Consider the following 18,761-nt stretch of genomic DNA (forward strand, 5'->3'; position numbering starts at 1 on the left):
AAGACTTCCACAGAGCCAGGCTGACTGTGGCTGCAGCAACTCTGAGTGAGGCCTCGGGAGGCCAGTGCAGGCTTATATCCCGGAGGGTGATTGACACCCGACCGGGTGGGGCTTAATCATTCAGGCTGACTGATTGATAGTCGGCCAGGTGTTGTCCTGTCCCCTTACATTACTGCAGGTACAGAGGTTGCCCCCTGCAGTAGGCCGGTGGAGTACCACCACACCTTTATAAAAACTGACTCCAATCTTCCGGGGTGTAGTCCCAGAGGTGGAGCCTTGCCCCATAAAGGCAACACTGCTGAATGCGGTTGCTTAGGGCTGGCTAGTGACATCGAAATGACATCGTCAGCCCATAACTCAGGAGCCATGACCAGGGCACCCACGGTGATTGGTGCTGGGGTTAGGGCTCCCTCCTACCACTGGAAATGTCCTCTTCCTGTTCGCCCTCCACCCCTTGTTCCTTCACCGAGCCAGGCTAGAAGGAGGCTGACGAGGGTGTGGTGGATCCCAGCGGAGTGAGCCTCTTTTTGTTTTTATGTGGATCAATGGTGTCTTCGTTACCCATAATCCCCCACGCAGCGGGAACTGCTTTGCATTCCCAGAGCAGTTCCCGCTGCATGGGGATTATGGGCAATAAAATCGGCCATTGCTTGGTGTGTATGTCTGACCTCAAGGCGACAGGCGCCGCTACTGCATCACTTGCCCCGCCTCCCTCAGCTCTGCAGAACAGTTCCTGATGCTGCCCTCAATAAAAGCAACACTGGAGTAGCCTTCTCCATGAAAGATAAGTCTGCCTTTTTTTCTTTTGTTCAGCCAGCTGCAATGTGGCATTGCTCCATAAAAAGGGCTATTAAGTCACGAGTAAGAGAGATTTAATTGCTCTTTGCTGTAAGGAGGAAGAGGATATTAATGTTAGCACACACGGATATATGGTTATATTGGAAAAATATGATTCATTGTGTTGACTACATTACTATCTGAAGTCTTCATGCAACTGAACTTCAAAAACTATGGTTTGATTGACAAGCAGATTGTTTGATGAGTTCCATTGTTGAAGTAACAATACTTTTTCAAATCATACAAGAAGTTTGCAAAAACCAAGGAAACAAAATGTAATAAGGATTTGTGCATCAATAAATATAAATCTATAGGTGTGCTAAAGATAGAATTTATTTTTGTTGACATTTTGGAGATTGTGAGTGAAACATGCTCTTGATAGTCTTTCTGCTTCTCAATAGATGACCCAATATATGTCACCCTGAAAAGAATCATTCTTCCAGATGCTGAACGACTGAATTCAATAGAATTGAAACAATCACCTCATTAAAAAAAAGACACAAGGCAGAGTGCAATGGAGGACTTTCTACTTACCTGGCTGAGTGCATTGACAATAATATTCATGAAGCTCAGTTCCATCTCGGACAAACTAATCCCCTTGATTAGAAACACATTCACTCAAACCACTGCCATGTTTTCCATTCACCCATCAATTGTGAGGACCTTCAACAGACCTGTAGTAGATCAAAAAGCTTACCACCATCTTCTCAAAGGCAATCAATGCTCTTCTTGCTAGTGGTGCCTGCATTGCACAAAATGAATAAACTTTGAATGTCATTAGACCTATTTAACCATTATTTCCTCTCCAACTATTTTCAATCAAATAAGCATAGCCTTTCAAATTCTAGGAATTCTAGTTTGTGAAATCACTCCTTGTAATTTAATTTTTCAAACTCAGCTAAATTCCAGGCTGGACTCTACTAAAGCTCAGAGAAGTATTGCATATTGTACTCCAGGCGTGGCCTATTAAGGACTTTGGCCTGCTGCTACATAACTTCTCTCTCAATCCAAAATCCACTGTTTAACTTTTCACCATTTGGTATCCATCTCTTTCATGTCTAGTGAAACCCAGTCGTCCATAATGTGCAATTTAACAGTCTCACACATTAAATCAGAAGGTTCCGTATTCACTTCCCACCCAAGATACTCAGGCAGAAGGGTTCAGGCTTCATTCAGTCTGGGACTCTGGGAAGCAGAAATTAAACCAAAGGCCCATCAGATCACTCAGATGAAATTCCATGGCATTATCAGGGCTTGTTACTTGTCTCTAATTGATAACTGCTGTCTGAGGGATCTTTCTGGTGCAAATTAGTTTTCATGCTTCCCATAATATCCATAGGTTCCTCAATGACTGTGAAGATTTTGATGTTCTGACCATTTCCTTTTTATTTTGTTAATCTTATAATTTCTTTTGTTATTCAGTGGTTCAATCTACACTTCTTTCAATGTTGTCTTTGTGCCTTTGGCAACTTGACCTCACATTGTAAATGTGATGGTTTGTTGTAGCCCCAGCTCAAAAAGTGAATCTTTTAGAGATTCACTCCCCCCTTTCACACTTGCAAGTGGTCCCAGGAATTAAAAGCTAATTGGCCTAAAAAGGGTCGAGTGTAGGATGAAAATCATCTGCAGACGCCGGCATTACAATCAGGTAAGTGTAGAACTGGCAATTGCATTCTAGGACAGAAATGACCCAAGTTTTTGCATGAGTGTAGGAACATGAAGGAAGAAAAGATTAAATTAAAGGTATAAACTTTGCTGTGGGAAAGTCGCAGCAGGAAAGGAGGGGAACTATAGAGCAAAATAGTGGATAATTTTTAAACAGCATAGGAAAGTTGGTAGCACTATAGCGCACAATATGAAAGACCATGGGAAAAAAACGATGGCAGGTCTGCCTTCCCAGAATGGCGTGCGGCAGGGAAACCCCTCCATGAGTGTTCCGTGCATGCAGCAGCACACTGCTGCACAGCATTCTGGGAAGCCAGGTCCAACATCGCTTTTTCCCAAGCTGTATAAATTGTGCATGATAGAGCTACCAACTTTCTCACAATGTATAAATTGTGCACGATGGCGCTACCAACTTTCCTATGCTGTTTAAAAATTGTCCGCAGTAGCTATTTATTGGTTGCTCTTTCCCACGATCCCTTATAAAGGTTTATATAGGTCGGCACCACAAAAACAGGGGCTGAAGGGCTCATACTGTGCTGGACATAAAGCTTAATTATGTAAGATCATAATACATTGATCAGGATTTAGGGCAGGTCCACCATCGCTCGATGCATCATGAAATCACCGGTAGAAGGTTGAACACTCCTAACCCCAGGGATGGCTCCTTGCAAGTGTGAAAGTGTGCAGTGTCCCAGTTAGGAGTGGTCGTGTGAACAGCAAAAATGCCATTCCTATCCCGGGACACTGAATGGCAGATTTAGTGGGACACAAGTGTAAAAGGGGCTACTGATTGTTGGACATGTGATTCAGTTCATTTAGCACCCAGGTCAGTAATTTGCTTTCAATTCCCTGAACTCAAGCATTGTTCATGAACACCTTGGGTGGGTCTTCTGGAAGTCCACACACACATAACTTCCTTTGTTATCAAGATTCAAGATTCCTTTGTTGTCATGCACTCAAAATAGATAATATTTGTTTTCTTTTGCTTGATCTGTCAGGCACACAAAGTGGCACCAATAATGCAGTGGCACTCTGAGAAGAGAAGAGAAATATGTATTTTACACAGCTGCTGCATTCCGGGAAATTATTCCCAAATTTCTGGAATGCTGTCTGTGTAAAAGGATCAGAACAGAAATGAGGGACTCATTCCCATTCTGAAAGTTTACCTTCTGGTTCCCTAAACATTTCTACAGAACTCCTGCAGTCTAAACTGAACTGCAGGCGATCCGTAGCAACAGGGTCGTGATGATGTCCGATGCACAGGTCCTGAAAGCTCACTAGTCCCCATTATATGAAACAGACACTCATCTCCAACAACAGTTGTGCAGCAGGGTTTATCGAAAGGTCTAGATGCCACTGTATCTATAGATATTTTTATGGTGTAACGCTGACTTGAAGTTGGCGCAACGAAGGGAAAGTTGAACTTACCTTTTATGGAGAAGGCCTACAAAGCGGATCCAGTGTTGCTTTCAACTCAGCAGCATCTAGAGGCGTCTTCCGGAGCTGAGGGAGGTGGAGCGAATAATGCAGTAGCTCTGCCCATTGCCATGACATCATCCATACATGCCAAGAAGGGAAAGCAGCCTACACCCGAAATGGCAACTGAAGAGCAGGTAAGAGTGCTGGTGGAGATCTGTTCAAGGAGTCTTAGGACTCAGGGAGATCTCCTGTGCAACGTAATTATGGCATACGGGATTTTAAAAATCCTGCTCCTGCTCATGGTCTGATGATGTCAGTGTAGTGTCATCAGCCCAACCTTTTGCAGCCACCTTTGGCGGCATTGCCTTCAAGGAGGAGGTGGAGAGAGTTGCTCCACCTCTGGCTCTACCCCTCTAGACGGATCGGAGTCTGTTTCCTGAATCTCCCCACGGAGTTTTCAACAAGGTAAGTTAAGCGATGAAAGGGCGGAGAATATCTGCCTTTACATTCGTTTTTTTTTACACTATAAAAAGGCCTATTAACTTTAACCTGGCAGGTTGACGATGACTACTTACATATTTGCAGTGACACTGTATGTCACACAACCAGCCTATGTAAATGCTGCACCTCAAGTATTTAGTCTAAACTCACAGTGATATCCAGATATTAGGAGTTTTGGCCATTTCTGTCTGAACAACCACTCCAGAAGATAAGTGCAACACTTCACAATGGAAAAAAAAAGTTAGTTATATGTAAAAAAACATAAGAGAAAGAGAGATGTCCATGGATCACACTACATTCTTGAATGCTGCTTCCATCAGCTTCCTGTGAACCCAAGCTTCAGGCATCCAATTCACCCACCTGGTTCGGAAAACCTTATGTGATTGAAGGTGCTGTCAGTACCGGATGCCATTTGGGAGCCGTGTTCAACATGACATCCTCATGAAGCTTAGTCCTGATACGAGCTTCCTAGAGGCTGTCCTCCAGCAGCATGCAGCCAGGTGTGAGTCCTTTGTCTTCGATTATTGTTATTTTTTATTGTCATTTATGGGAACAGAGGGAATTCTAAACACACTGAGTGATCTTACCTGAAACAAGTTATCAAAAAAACCCCCTGCAGAATGGGTGACAGTAGCCTGAAGAACTCAGTGATAAAAATAGGCTTCGTTGGGAGATATGACCCATCTGCACTTATGTTGTATCACTTCACTTATTGCAATAGACACTCCAGAAACATTGGATAAACACTTTCTCTCCTTTCCCTGCTAGCCTCTGAAACAAAATGATTTAAAGTCAGTTTAAACTAATTCACAATGGTGCAGACCAGCAAAATGAAACTTTACTTGACTGATGTTATTTTCATTGAAAATGACTGGAGTAAAATATTGGGAAAAATATAGGAAGGGATCACCATCAAACACGCAGACAAGGGCAGCGCAGTTGTGGTCTGGATCACTGACCTCTACCTTGCCAAGGCCAGTCAACAGCTCTCAGATGCCTCTTCCTATTGACCCGTCCCAGGGGATCCCACCACTACACATCAAGCTGCTGTCTCCAGCACCATCTCCAACCTCATAATCTCTGGTCATCTCCCATCCACAGCCACCCAGCTCATTCTCTCGCACTCCCACACTGCCCATTTCTACCTTCTACCCAAGATACACAAACTCAACCATCTGGGCAAACTCACTGTTCCTGCTTGCTCTTTCCCCACTGAACTAGTTTAATCTTACCATGACTTATCTTTTCTCCCCAGTCAAATCCCTCTCCACCTACTTCCGTGACACCTCACATGCACTCCATTTCCTCAATGACCAGATTCCCTGAACTGGACCACCTCATCTTCATGATGGATGTCTAAGCCCTTTATACCTCTATCCCCCACACAGAAGATCTGAAAGCAATTTGCTTCTTCATGGACCAAAGATCCAACCAGTCACCCTCTACCACCACCCTCCTCCACCTGGCAGAACTTGTCCTCACTCTAAATAACTTCTCCTTTAATTCATCTCGCTTCCTCCAAATGAAAGAAGTAGCCATGGGTACCCACATGGGTCCCAGCAATGCCTGCCTGTTTGTGGGCTTTGTGAAGTAATCCATGCTGCAAGCCTACTCAGACAAAGCCTTTCAACTCTTCCCCCAGTATATCGACGACTACATTGGTGCTGACTCATGCACCCACGATGAGCTTGTCAACTTAATCCACTTCACAGCCAACTTCCACCTTGATCTTAAACTCACTGGTCCATCTCCAATAACACTCTCCCCTTCCTGGATCTCTCTGTCTCCATCTTGGGAGGCAAGCTTTCCACCGAATTATTTTACAAACCCTCCAACTCCCACAACTACCTGGACTACACTTCCTCACACCCTGACCTCTGCAAGGATTCCATCCCCCTTCTCTCAATTTCTCCATCTCGGCTGCATCTGTTCCCAAGATGATGTGTTCCTGACCATATCTTCCAAAACGTCTGCCTTCTTCCACAAACTTGGCTTCTGCTCCACCACTATCAACAGCCCTCACCCGCATTTCCTCCATTTTCCACTCATCTGTCCTGGCACCCTTTTCCCCCCAGACACAACAAACATAGAATCCCCTCATCCTCACCTATCACCCCACCAGCCTCCGCAACCAACACGTTATCCGCCAGAATATCCGGCACTTACTACAGGATCCCATCACCAGATTGAGAGTGTGAGTGAGAGTGTGTGAGTGAGTTTTTCCTTTTCCCCTCTCGGCTTTCCACAGGGACTGCTCTCTCCATGATTCCCTCGTGCTCTCATCCCTCCCCATCCATTGCACCCCCGACACCTTCCCCTGTGCCTGTAGGAGGTGTAATACTTGTGCCAACACCTCCTCCCTCACCTCAGTCCTGGGCCCCAAACAGGCCTTTCAAGTGAAGCAACACTTCACTTGTATATCCACAGGACTAATTTACTGCATCCAGAGCTCCCTTTGTGGCATTCTGTACATCGGAAAGACCAGTTGCACACTGGAAGATTGTTTCGCTCAGCACCTCTGCTTCATTCACAACAAGTGACCTCCCAGTGGCCAACCATTTCTAATCTGAGTCACTCCCGTGCTCACATGTCTGTCCATTGCCTTGTGTACTATCCATCCCTGATGACCCGCAGATTGGAGGAACACCGTATTTTCTGTTTGGGCACTGTCCAGTCAGATGGCATTAGCATTGACTTTACTGCTTTCCACTAAAGCTGCTCACCTCCCCCTTTCCTGTCTTTCCAGTTCTTACACCCACCCAGCCATCCCCCTTCCCCCTCCTTGCTCCACCTATCATCTCCTGCCTTTGCCAACCTCCCTTCCCACCCCCACTCTTTTGTTCAGATGCCTGCCGGCATTTTTTCATCCCTTGATGAAGGGCTCAAACCTGAAACGTCGGTTATGTATCTTTACCTTTGCTACATAAAGGATATTGTTTGACCTGCTGAACTTCTCCAGCATTTTGTGTTTTTACTTCAACCACGGTGTCTACAGAATTTTGCGATTTGATGGTCTGGGGTTTAAGGAATGTGATCAGATAGGTGAAGTAGAGAGAGATTTCTACTGCATTTCTGGTACTGACCTGGAAATACTCAGATTAATTTAAGTCTTGAGACTATCTCTTTTGGCTCCATACAAACCGACCAGTCTGATCTTCTTCAAGGGGACCAATTTTATCCTTTACTATCCTTTTGCTCTTAATATACCTGTAGAAACCCTTAGGATTTTCTTTTACATTATCTGCCAAAGCAATCTCATGCCTTCACGTAGCCTTCCTGCTTTATTTCTTGAATTTTTTTTCCTGGCTTTTTTAATGCTCCTCAAGTACGTCATTTGCTCCAATTGTTACATTACCAATAGCAGAGGAAGTGCTAAAAACAAGCACTGTGGTCTTACACCAGGGGCTGCAATAGCGCTGCCAAAGACAAACATACCAATAACAAGTTAAAAAAAAATCTCTAACATGAAAACAGAGAGAAAGCACAATAGGATTTACAAAGCTGGTTGATGTTCTTAGTTCAATACCAAGTGGTGAGAATCTCTCTCTGAGCAAAATAACCTTAGTTCCACACTGAATCATCAAATGTCACTTGTGTGAAATCAGGAAATTATACATCTGTACAGCCTTCTACAAACTGGGATAGTTTAATGTTTTGCAGCACATTATTGACACAGTTTTATAGGAAAACACAACCCGCTTGAATACAGAAATATTTCATAAACATCAAGAGGCAAACTTCCTAGTGAATTTATTTTGGTCATATTGGTTAAAGAATAAATCATAACAGTTTGAAATATAAACACATCTGATAACAAAAATCTCTTTAGTGCTGCACTGACGAATATGTCTGGATTCTGAGCTCATTTGTGCTTGAACGTATGACCTCCCAAAGGCTATTTGGATCAGGCTGATAATTAAAGTTGTAGAATAGCTTGAGTTGGAAATTTTATGGTGGCAATGAATCACTTTGTGGACTGGATGTAGCTTCACTGTGGTCATCATCAATCTGTGCTTCATGTAGAATGGTTGACTCCAGCTTTGGAGACACACAATTGCACTGATATTACTTTATTCATATTGCACATGAAAAAAAAAACAGTGTACATGTATTCAAGTTTCTGTTACCAACCTTTTCAAATAGAGTTGCATTGCCAACCTATGGGACTGACTGATATTGTTCCACAGTGGGGTGTATAACATCTGGACTCCTTGTGATGAAAGTCCCAGACTTGTGTTTTGGGGGATTCCTAATGTACCGAAGGGAAACTCATTTTAAAGGATGTATCTACCTGCAATTCACTTGAACAAGTGTATCTGATTTCCACTATATCTAGTTTAGGGTAGATTGATGCTAAGAATGTATTCAAATTGTAGCCCAATTACCCTTGTGCCTTGGATGCATGCAGACTCTTAGAAAATGGGAATCAAGACTCTCCATCCTGGTTTGTGATGCAAGCTAGAAAAGATTTCTCACCATCTGTAAGCCATTTCTGGGCATCACCATCATTAAAATCAATAGCAATGGAAATAAGACGGAGCACTGGGAAGAGAAGGTTTATCCTTAACATCCTCAATTAAGCAGGGCACAGCTCCGAGAAAATGCAGGTTGATGACAGTGCAGGTGTAGGTTAAAAAGTGAATGAAAATGTAGCTTGTTATACCAGCATGAGCCCATTGTCAATTTCGGATTAACAGAAGAAATCCCCTTCTGCTGCACCTCAACAACATGCCTTAAACTGATTTCAGATTTATTGTGAGAGTACATACAAGACATCACATACAACCCTAAGATTATTTTTCCTGTGTGCAAGGCAGAATTACCACTTATTGGAAGTGCAAAAAGACTGTACACAATGTACACATGTGTATACAACTAAACAAATGTAATCAACTGACTGCAATACAGAGAGAATTAAAAAAAACAATGAGTCCCCGATTGAGTTTGTTGTTTTCGGAGTCTGATGGTGGAGGGTAGCAGCTGTTCCTGAACCATGTAGCACCTATACCTCTTTCCTGATGGTAGCAGTGAGAACAGATCATGGTGTGGATCCTTGATGATTGCCGCTGCTCTCCGAAGGCAGCGTTCCTCATAGACATTCTTAATAGTGGGAAGGGGGTTTGTCTGTGTCCACTACCTTTTGCAGGGCTTTATACTCCGAGGCATTGGTGTCCCCATACCTGACCGTGAATCAGCTGGTCAGCAGACATCTGTAGAAATTTGCCTGGGTTTGGGATATCATATCAAACCTCCGCAACTCCTGAGGAAGTGAAGTGCTTTCTTCACAATGCCATTAGTATGTTGGGTCCTGGAAAGATCCTCTGAGATAGTGACTCCCAAGAATTTAACTGTGCTCATCCTCTTGATTCCTCCATGATCACTGGATCGTACACATCTAGTTTTGCCTTCCTGAGGTCAACAATCAGCTCCTTGGTTTTGGTGATAATGAGTGGGAGGTCGTTGTTGATGCACCATTCGGCCAAGTTTTCAATCTCTCTACCTTATACTGACTCTTCGCCTCTTTTTATGCAACCCACTGCCATGGTATCATCAGTGACTTTGGAGATGGTGTCATTATTGTGCACACAGACAGAGGTGTAAAGGAGGAGAGCAGGGTTCTAAGAACACAACCCTGTTGTGCTCCAGTACTGATGGAGATTGTGGAGGAGATGTTCTTTCCAATCCTCACTGATTATGGTCTGTAGGTGAGAAAATCAAAGATCCAGTTACACAGTGGGGTATTGAGTCCCTGATTTGGTAATTTGCTGGTCAGTTTTGAGAGGATGGATGATGGTCTTAAATGCTGAACTATAGTCGATAAAGAGCATCATGATGTATGCATCTTTGCTGTTCAAGTGTTTCAGGGATTTGTGTAGAGCCAGTTAGATGGCATCTGCTGTAAACCTGTTGCTCATAGGTAAATTGGAATGGATTCACGTTGACACTGTGACAGAAGCTGATAGCCTTTCAAGACACTTCATCACTGTTGATGAGAGTGCCACTGGTCGATAGTCATACTTTTCTTGGACACTGGTACAATTAAAGTCTGTTTGAAACAGATGGGCACCATGCCTGCCAGAGTGAGATGTTGAAGACATTCATGAATACATTGGTTCATCCTCGGCCAGATACTTCGTCCCGACCAGGTGCTTTCCTCAGGTTCACTTTCCTGTAGGCAGCTGACACATCATCATCAGACATGGACAGGAGAGGATCATCAGGAGACATGGGGGTGTGCGATGGTGGTTCTTGTCCTTGTGGTCGAATCGAGCGTAGAAGGCATTGAGTCTGTCAGGGAGTGAAGCTTTGCCATCTCCTACTGCACTGGATTTGGTTTTGTAGCGGGTTATGTCATTTAGGCCCTGCCACAGCTGTCGACTATCCCTCAAGGTTCCCGTTTTCACCCAGAAACTCCACTTTCCCCCGAATCTGAAACCTAAACCCACGCCGTATCCTTTATTTTCCATTTTTTTCTTGTACTCCAGTATTGTCAATGAAAATAACATCTGTCCATCATAATGACCATGCGAAGGCTTAAAGAGTCATGCAAAACATCATCTTGAAAGATTGGGTGGCATTGTCCTGGTTTTGTTCCTTTCCCACCCCCTATCTCTCTCTTTAACCTGAACTCCAGCTGCTGCACCCCATCAAACCACTGGGAGATCATTGTTCGGGTTACGATATCAACAGCTAAGAATACGGGGGGGGGGGGGGGGGGGCAACCTTTGGGGAGTGCAAATGAAATTTTTGCTGCGGAGGCGAGCTGGCCCCGGCTTCCTTCTGCTCACCGTGGCTTGGAGCTCGCTGGACACGGAGGGGTTGGGGAAAACACTTGAAGGGCGTATTGCTTCAAGGGGGCCACATGAGTAGTGCCTTGGACGCAGAAGGCATGAACTTGCCAACATGCCCAACGCACACTCCGAACGGGAAGAAAGCCACGAGGCAATTTCTATTTCTTGTCCGTATATTTTTCATGAATAAAGTTTTTCCCGGTTCAACACAAAATCTGCCCTTTGTTCCCTGAAACTCGCCATCCTGGTTGCCATGGCAAAAAGCAAGTATGACCGGCTTTGCTGTATTACCATATCAATCCTGCCCAATGAAAGCAGTTTACAAAAATAAGAGCTGGCATTTCAGTCCTGCTCCTATCCGGAGAGAAAAGCAACTCCTTGTTTGCTCTATTAACTGTGCTGATTGGAGTTTGCTCCCCCCTTCTCTGCTCAAATGCTCTCAACCCCACAGAAAAGGGCCCCAGCCCAGGTAAAGCTCCCTTTTATTCCAGCGCTGCTTCCTCATTGGCTCGCCGCCTCGCATGCCAGCGGTGCTTTGTTCTCCCCGTGAGGCTGAAGGGAACGTTTCGTGTGTGTCTTCTCTCTCGCAGTGCAGCCGCAGCCGCGGAAGCTCCCGGTGAAAGAGAAAGGGGAGCACGTATCGGTGCCGGGGCCTCGCTCCGCCCCGACAGGCTGCAGCATCCAACGACCGAGGGGGCCAGGAGTAAACAGCAGAGGGGGCAGGCGCTTCACGTCTAATCCGGAGTTGTTCACTCGTGACATCTGGCCTTCCCAGGTAGGGTGAAACTTGCTTTGCGTTGTGCCTTTTCAAACTCTGAGTGGGTCCGAGAGAGAGAGAGAGAGGAGAGACCTGACAGGGAGAGAGGGAGGAGAGAAGGGGAGCTCGGCTGCCACTGAGGTGAAGAGTCAGTGCGGGGGCCTGGATTGGGTCTCCGCCGAAGATCTGGTGCTTTCCAGATGGTGTCCTTTGTTGTGAGCCGCGCTGGCGACCCTGGATCCGACTGAATGTTTGGGGCTGAACGCGGGTTTTGTCCCTTTGCAGCGGGACCGTTTCGTGAAAGCCTTTCCGATCGAGGTGCATCCCAGACAGCGAGGACCAGTGCCGAGTTGGAGCTCCTTCTCATTCCCTCACCGAACTTCATCCCGTCAATATTGATTTTGTATGTCTGGCTGAAGGATGGAGAATACTCGTTCGTTTCTTCCCGGCTCCTTCCTTCGCCGAGGAAGGCACCGGATTGCTCCGGTTCCCATTTTCAAAATCATCCGATTTGCTGCTCTCGTCGCTTCAGCTGAAGATGCTGGGGAAGGTACCAGTTGGCAAGATGGTAAAGTGCAAGATTTCCCCTTTGTTTTGTCCCCTGAAAATGATTGCCCTTTGAAAATTAACCTTCTTGAACAGGACTTACTTAGTGAAGCTCATTCCTATCAGTATTTTTGTTGTTGGATCTGCAGTGGAGAACAAACGTGTTCAAAAAGGTTTCTTTTTGTTGCTTTGTATGGCTACATTTTCTTTCTTCCTGAAGCAAATGCACCTCCATTGAAACAAAGAGGCTGTGTTCAGCATTCGACTGCAAAGTTTCTGACTTCAGTGATCTAATAGGATCTCTCACTTTATATCTCGTTTCACAAAGGATATCAGGACCACTCTGCTTTTAGTTAGCCAGTGCAGCTGGTTGGCCCTTTCCTCAATGAGCAATGAGAAATGTATGTCATCTATTGTCTCCACCAGTAACTTCAATACGCAAGAACCTGACCAAGGTCTGACACCAAAAACAAGTATTGTTTTGAATATTTTAAATCTTCTTACCTGTCCAGTAAAATTGAGTAAAATTATTTTGATGAATGCTTTAATATTACTAAATAAGTACTGTATTATAAATTCTTCTCCTACCAGTTAGCTTAATGAAAATCTTACTATATGCATAATCCAGGCAAAAATTAGATACAATAAGTTGGTATTATAGTTTCATGGGTTATTGTTTTGGTTGACAGTCTACTTAAGAGATGAGGAAAGTCTTTCGATGACACTGGACAAATTGATACTTGGCATAATAATTAGACGTGAGTTGACCGAGGCTGTCAATGTTCATCGTTTAGATGGATGGAGTACCATTTGTTTGTCCTGTTAACCCATAGTTTTCTCTAGATTCTTGAACATCGTCAAGAATCATTTTCTTCTCGCTTTGCCTCTTCTCCCCACTTTTCTCTCTCCACCCTCTGTTCCTTCTCTCCGCTCTTTTTCTTCATTCCTGCCTTGATATCTCTTTGGTACCTTTTATATTTATTGAATGAAGGCGATCTTTCAAAAACATGCCACTAAGTCCTTTGTGGAGACAACAAACACTCCTTACCGAAGAGAGCACAGAAATTGAACTCATCAAAACTTTAATGAATAATCATAAATAATTTGGAAAAAATAGAGGTAGTGAACAAGGCAGTGAGAGGTGGTATGGCCATAATAAACTGGCCTTCTTGTGTTCTTTTTCCTATAGGGAGCTGAATAGTAGCTAAACGTTAGACCTGTATTGATGTCTCACCTTCCCGTCTAGTGAGGTTGAAGAGATAGTACTGTTCTTACATTAGCTGAAGCCACTTCAATAATGATCCAATTGGGAATCAAATCTAGGGCCTTTTTTTTCCACAGTCTTCTTTTATCAGCTGGATTAATGGGGAGTTTCTGCAATATTTATAACTTTTATTTTGACTTATTTGTAGCATCATCATTTCCCAGCTGAACCTTTGCATGTGTTCTGCATTGTATCTCTGCTTATCTATGAAGTCCTTTTGCTTTGATATAAATACCATAATTGAGGCCTGACATTCTGCATTTAACATTGGAATATGAACTAATATCAAATATAAATATTAATTTCTCAGAAAGTTGCTTCCAATTCATATATCAAAGCTTGAAATGCAACTCAAATAGCAAAAGAATTTTCCAACTGATTCAATGGTCTGATTCTTTCATCGATTTCCATTCTTTCATTGATTTGATTCAGGCTGCTTTTGACACTGGGGTTTTTTTCTGGTGAGGGTATGGGGTTTAAAAAGTGCAACGTGTTTATGGTTCCTCTCACTTCGCTTGTGCTTCAAGCTTAAGTGATAACCTTGATAGAGGTGCTAATTTCTCAATGCAACTTGTCTTCATTTCATTTTGAAAAATTGGGAAGGATATTTCACAAGCTTGCCCAAAAGATGTCAGTGGCAGAAGTTTCACCCATCTAATCAGTGATTCTGAATCTTTTTCTTTCCACTCACATCCCTCTTTAAGTAATCCCTGTGTCATCAGCGCTCTGTGATTAGTAAGTGATTGCTTAAGGTGGTATACGAGTGGGAAGGGTCAGTTGAGAATCACTGCTCGAGACCCAATTGTTACTGAAATATTTTGCTTGAGAAAAATTGTCATTGGCCCATTTCCTTTGGAGGTATGAAACCGTGCACATAATGAGTCAATTCGGTACAATTAAAACAGTGGTTTTCAACCTTTTTCTTTCCACCCACATCCCACCTTAAGCAATCCCTTACTAATCACAGAGCACCTATGGCGTAGGGAATACTTAAAGTGGTATGTGAGTGGAAAGTAAAAGGTTGAAGACCAGTTCTAAGTTTATCTTAAAATTCCCACACCTCTCCTTTCAAGTAACCACTCATTTTCTGAAAAGGGGTTTATTCTTCTCTTGGCTCAATTTTTCTTTATGACAAGATATTCAGTATCAAACCTAAAATTGTCGTTTATGTCAGAATCCCTTTCATATCTTTAGATTTATAGAAGAAGCCAGATAGATGAGGTAAAATGACCCTATCTTTTCCCTGATTTTTTTTTTTCTTTTGTAAATTTGAGGAATAGAGGTTAGTCTGCAACCATGTTGCATTTTAAAAAAAAAAAAATCCTTCTGAATTTGGACCAGTTGTATAGTTTTGCATTGAGAGCTTCCATGCAGATGGGTAAGAGGGAATATTCTGCAGTGAACATGCATGCCAATACCAATCAAGTTTGAGTGAAAAGTGTGTTTATTTGTAGAAATACACATGTACATATTTACAGGGAATGTATTTTGTATGGAAATGCGTCGTGTCTGTGTTGTGTGGGTTGTGTCTGCCTGAAGTCGCTAGGAGCTGATGTTAGTGAGCATCAAGTGAGCCCCGGGCACCGCTGGTGTTGGAAATGTGCACTGTGCTCTCTGTGGGAAGTGAGAATTGTCTCCTCTATCACACTTTGGAACTTCTATTACAAAGAGCATTCAGCCAAGCACAGGTGTTGGACAATGAGACTGATAAGTATATGTAGAAAGGAATACATTATTTTCTACAAAATTGTACACATGCAGAGGAATAATTGTATTTTGCAATTCCTGATGTGTGTAAATTGCTTCTACCAACCATGCTTAAACATGAGAACCTTCCTCAATGGACTAATTCTATGTTCTCACTTCTCCCTCTTTCCCTCTCTCTCTCCTGTTTTCTGTCCCTTCTCTATTTATTTGCTGTTTATTATTCTGTATAGCACAATGTAACATTAGATTTTTGTTGTTATTAACAGCATTTTTTGTTGGTTCAGGAAACATGAACATGTTGATTCAATAAATGACTCCAAAAAAAAGGTCACCATACATTTTTTTTTAAAGTTAATGATTTTGTCCGATGTTTGTTCATCTCCTGCACAATACCAGGTTAAAGCTTCAGCCCAGACTGTTCTAATAGGATGGTGTTGCACACTGACTGGTGAGAACATGAGCTTGGAGTTTTGCTCCCGAAAGTAGGCTCACTTCTTCTGTCACGCTGCTGCAGACAAAATACGGAGCTTGCTGTATAATGGTTCCCTGTTGAAGGCCAAGTCGCAGTTAGTTCTTTGACCCTCCCTCACAGCAGAAGATCACCACAATGTTGTATCCTTCTTGTTTCTTCCCACCATTGTTGGGTAAAATTCCAGAAATATGGGCTGAGGTCTCAGCCTCCGTACTTTCATCAGATTATGGATACATTCAATTGCAAGATGCAAGCATAAAAAGTTAGCCACACAGGAGTTTGGGATCTTCCCAGCTACACCTGTCCTCTGTTACATGTATATAATCTTACAACACTATTTCAATGAAGAGCAAAAAATTTCTTTGTGAGCTGTTGCCAATGTTTACTCCTGAGAGACCAGAAAAGTGTTGGTAAATTCTTGCTGTGGCCAATGCGGTTGTTGTCTTCTTCAAAAGAGTTAAATGGTTGAAAGGTACTTTGGCTTGTGTTTATTTTAACACAGCTGTTTTATTTAAAAAAAAATCTACCTCTTCTGAGCATTCTTTTCAAAAACAGCTAAAAAAGAATGCTCTTTATTGTCTCACTCTTGAGCCTCCAGGATTAGCCCATGGAAGGATTTTTAATATTTACTTCATTGTTTCTATTTATTTGCATATATCACTTTGAAGAAGAAGCAGATTATCCTGATCAAAAACCACTCTTCCAATCAAGGAGGGTAGCACATAGCAGTTAGCACAACTCTATTACAGTGCCAGTGACGTGGGTTCGAATCTGACGCTGTATGCACGGAGCTTGTATGTTCTCCCTATGTGTGCATAGGTTTTCCCTGGGTACTCTGGTTTCCTCCCACCCTCCAAAATGTATGGGGTTATAGGTTAATTTGGGTGTAATTGGGGGGAGGGGGAGCATGGGCTCGTGGGCTAGAAGGACAAGTTACTGTGCTGTATCTCTAAAGGGCCATTGGAAAATCAAACTATTCCCTTATTTACCACCAAGTGAAATGTAAAAGCACAAGTTTTCTTTACTGTTTATTACTAAGTCTAAAAACCATGCATGAAGGGTTTAAAGATTGTTTCTTAAATGTATAAGGCTGCAAATGTATGCTGAATTCAATGAACTGAAAGTGCTATGCAATGTACTTTACAATGTACAATCTCTATGAAGGTGATCTGAAATAAATTTGTACCCACAGATCAGAATGGGAAATATTTTTTTAAATTTTGTAACTGTACATTAAACATGTATTGAAAAATATCAGTTTTACAGCAATGCAGAAAATCATTCATCCTGGAAAAGAAACCTTCCACATAAATAGCCCATATTATGATTGATTAACTCTGATCACTGTTAAGTTGTCATAATCATCTTAAGGTGGAAGGTTACTTCACACGATGTGATCACATCAAAGGAAAAGAACGTGCTTTTGTTTTGAAGAGTCTGTTTTGATCTTGGATTGTCCCACAGCACTTAGAACCATTGAAGCATTTTTGCAATGTTATAATTAGGAATATGGTGAAAGACAACTTAGCCCCATGGAATTAAGAAGATAATGGTCCGATCATCTATATTAATAATGCTGGCTGTAGAATAATCATTGAGCAGATTCCTTGGGGAACGTGGCTGTTTATTGTTGAGAATTATCAAGGTATCCATTATATCCATCTGAGTCATGGACATAAATTTGGTTTGGTGGCAGATCCAAAGCCAGTGTCTCTCACAGTACAGTGATCACATGCACTCATTTAGCACATGAATTTTAATCACATAGAAACAGAATTGTATCTCTGTTCATTCGAAATAGATTAAAAAAAAGTGTTGTGATTGTACCAGCTACATTGTAACAGTTGACAGATCTACTTAATGCTGAGAAAGAAATGATGTGGCCTAGGTTTGCCAGATGGCTTAGCCAGTGCAAAATGCATTGTTGCTTTTAGCCAAATAAATAAACAGCTCCTGGCTTAATTCCCGGATTGTTATGATAGCAAGTTTTAGTTGAGCAGAAGTACTTTTAATAGATGGTTTGCCAGAGACACAAGAGGCTGCAGAGGGTCAAATTAAAAGCAGAAAGCAAACTGCTGAAGGAACTCTTTGGGCCAAGCAGCATCTGAGAATCTTGACCTGAAATCTCAACAATATGTTTGCCTGCACAGATGCTGCTTCACCCATTGAGTTCCTCCAGCGGTTTGGTTATTTTGCCCCACGGTTTTACGTAAGTGACCTGTGCTGCAGGATACCGAGGTCATACCTATTCCTTTTATTCAATCAATACTTTTTCATTTCAATAAATATTTTCAAAAATTAAAAATTGATTGACATGAACATATCACTTTTTTTGGACAGTATTGCAGTGCAAATATTTCTATAAAATGCATTTCAAAATAAATAAAAATAATGCAAGAAAAAGACAAAGTGAAGTAGTGTTGTGGTTCATTGTTCATTCATAAATCTGATGCCGTAGCATAGGGGAAGAAACAGTCCTTGTGCTGCTGCGTGCTCGTCTTCAGGCTCCGGTACTTTTTCCTGAAGGTAGCAGAGTGAAGTGGGCAAGGTCTGGGTGGTGGGGGTCCTGGAGGATAGAGGCCACTTTCCTAAGGCACTGCCTCTTGTAGATGTCCTCAATGAAGTGAAGTCTGGTGGCTGTGATGTCGCAGACTGAGTTACAGCCCTCTGGAGTATGGAAATAAGATTTTAAACTGTAGATTATCAGCGTAAGTGCCCAAAACTCCCTTTAGGTTTGTTTCTCTGGAGGTAAAACAGGAATGTGTGGACAATTTGGTGTCATAGAACACTCATCAGCTCCAC

At 42.7% G+C, this 18,761-nt stretch overlaps 2 long non-coding RNA genes across 7 annotated transcripts in view; both read left to right on the forward strand.

Annotated features, from left to right (window-relative positions):
* The window catches only part of LOC138762642 (uncharacterized), an 86,999-nt gene extending 85,365 nt beyond the window's left edge, over positions 1–1,634 (forward strand). Inside the window, exon 4 of the long non-coding RNA XR_011357008.1 lies at positions 1,239–1,634. This is a non-coding gene — a long non-coding RNA (uncharacterized lncRNA). The remainder of the gene's footprint in view (positions 1–1,238) is intronic.
* Positions 1,635–11,493: 9,859 nt separating this feature from the next.
* LOC138763196 (uncharacterized) overlaps positions 11,494–18,761 on the forward strand; it is a 119,612-nt gene continuing 112,344 nt past the window's right edge. For 2 of the 6 annotated variants that reach the window (XR_011357379.1, XR_011357384.1), the window contains exons 1-2: positions 11,502–11,682; positions 11,804–11,988. This is a non-coding gene — a long non-coding RNA (uncharacterized lncRNA). Of the gene's footprint in view, positions 11,683–11,803; positions 11,989–18,761 lie in introns of all 6 variants that reach the window. The other 4 variants (XR_011357381.1, XR_011357380.1, XR_011357382.1 and 1 more) reach the window with 4 other exon arrangements.

The sequence above is a fragment of the Narcine bancroftii genome, chromosome 5 (genome assembly GCF_036971445.1).
Source record: "Narcine bancroftii isolate sNarBan1 chromosome 5, sNarBan1.hap1, whole genome shotgun sequence".
NCBI lineage: Eukaryota > Metazoa > Chordata > Chondrichthyes > Torpediniformes > Narcinidae > Narcine > Narcine bancroftii.